Raw genomic sequence first — 2063 nt, 5'->3', positions numbered from 1 at the left:
GTGTTGCATGAGGCCACAGCAATGTGTATAGCTAGTGCTAAAGACAATTCTCCAATGGTTGATGTTGTGTCTTATTACGGCAGAGTGGTAGATATTATACTGCTTGATTACAATGTCTTCTACATTCCTATATTTAAGTGCCAATGGGCAAATATAGGTAATGGAGTAAAGGAAGAAGAAGGATTCACACTAGTCAACCTTAGCCAAAGTCAAGCTTCATTCGCAAAAGATCCCTACATACTAGCATCTCAAGCACATCAAGTTTTTTATTCAAGAGTAGATGATTCTTCGAGTTGGTATGTAGCTATGAGAGGTTCTAAAAGAAGATACAATGCAGAGGATGCTGAAACTGACGATGCAGACGTTGGACCATTGCCTGTATTAGTAGACATGGATGAAGATGACCTGGTCGATGGAGCTAGGAATGCCCGAGCTGACTGTGAAGGGATTTATGTGTGAAATTATGATTGCTTTTTTTTCTATGATTGTTTATAATGTGTGTGTTTTATGTGAACGTGATTGTTTATAATGTGTGTGTTTTTCTATGATTGTTTAAATATGTTTTGATAAACAAGTGTTGTCTGTTGTTACAGGTGAACTAAGATGAAGAATTATCAGCGAAAAAGGCATACCAAGAAAACGAAGAAGATTGACGAGTTAACTGAGAAGCAGTTGCAAACTCAGGCATTGGTAGAGAAGCAGTGTGAAACTCTGAATTTGGAAAAAGAAGTGGATCATGATTTACAAGAGGATGCGGCTATTCAAGATGATGATACTTCTCAAAATCAGCCCACATATGAACTTAATGATGATGATGTTATTCAAGATGATGCTGCTATACAAGATGATGATGGTATACAAGATGATGCTGATGCTGCTTTACAAGATGATGATGCTACACAAGATATTGCTAAAAATGTTGATGAACCAAATCGTAAAAGGAAGCGAGGACCTACGAAGATGAAAAACATCGCCAAGGATCCAAATGAAAAAATTCACGTTGAGTACACTATCATGGGAGAACCTTGTGGTCCAGGATCAGTACCCTTTGCATCATATTTAGGTACAATAGTACGGGAACATGTTCCTTTCACAATCCCGGATTGGAGGAAAGTAAGTGAAGATATCAAAACTGTTTTATGGAAATCTATTGAGGTATTCTTTTAATTACTGAACCATGTTGTTCCTTTTAATTATAATTGCTTTGTGTATAGTATTTTCTGATTTTTTTAAACTTCATTTGAATCAGGCAAGGTTTGATCTTGACCAACCATGGAAAAAAACTGCTGTTTTTGGTCAGATGAGAGATCTATGGAGATCCGCAAAATCGCGCCTTGTTTCAAAGGTCAGACTAGCTGATAACATGAAAGTTAGGATGGGTCTGCGACCACCTAATATAAGTATTCCAGAATGGCGTAAGTTTGTCAAAGAGAAGACTCGTAACGCATTTAAGGTAATAAGTGATTCAGCTAAGACGAAAAAAAAGAAGCAGATTCCTCATTGCTGTGGCCGTAAAGGAATGGTCAGATTGAGAGAAGATTTAATCCAGAAAAACTCAGACCCATCCCAGGTGACAAGAGCAAAAGTGTGGATCGAGTCACGGACTAAGAGGGATGGTACTCCAGTAAATGTCGAAGCAGCTGAAAAGATTGTATGTTATGTTTACTCTTCTTAAATTACTTTATATATTGGAGATCATAATTGATTGATGTATATTACTTTGGTATTTATTTGCAGAGAAAGGCAGCGGAAATATGTATTGAAGGTACTCAGGATTCAGCTACAACAAATCCAAAGGAGGATATATTGAGTCAAATTTTGGGACCTGATAATCCAGGAAGACTGCAGGCATTGGGCAGAGGCATGAGCTTGACCAAACTTTCTTGTTTCCAAGTCAACAGCAGCTCTATGGCTGCAATGGAAGCAAATCAGATTCAAATGAAGAATCGAATTCAGGATTTAGAGCAAATTATTGAAAAACTTTATGATCAGGTTAGTATACTATATACAAATTGTTTATTCATACAATAGTTTTACTGTATGTTGATATGTTTCTGGAATTG

This window comes from Camelina sativa, chromosome 17 (genome assembly GCF_000633955.1).
Source record: "Camelina sativa cultivar DH55 chromosome 17, Cs, whole genome shotgun sequence".
NCBI lineage: Eukaryota > Viridiplantae > Streptophyta > Magnoliopsida > Brassicales > Brassicaceae > Camelina > Camelina sativa.
Note: the sequence above shows the minus strand (reverse complement) of the source record.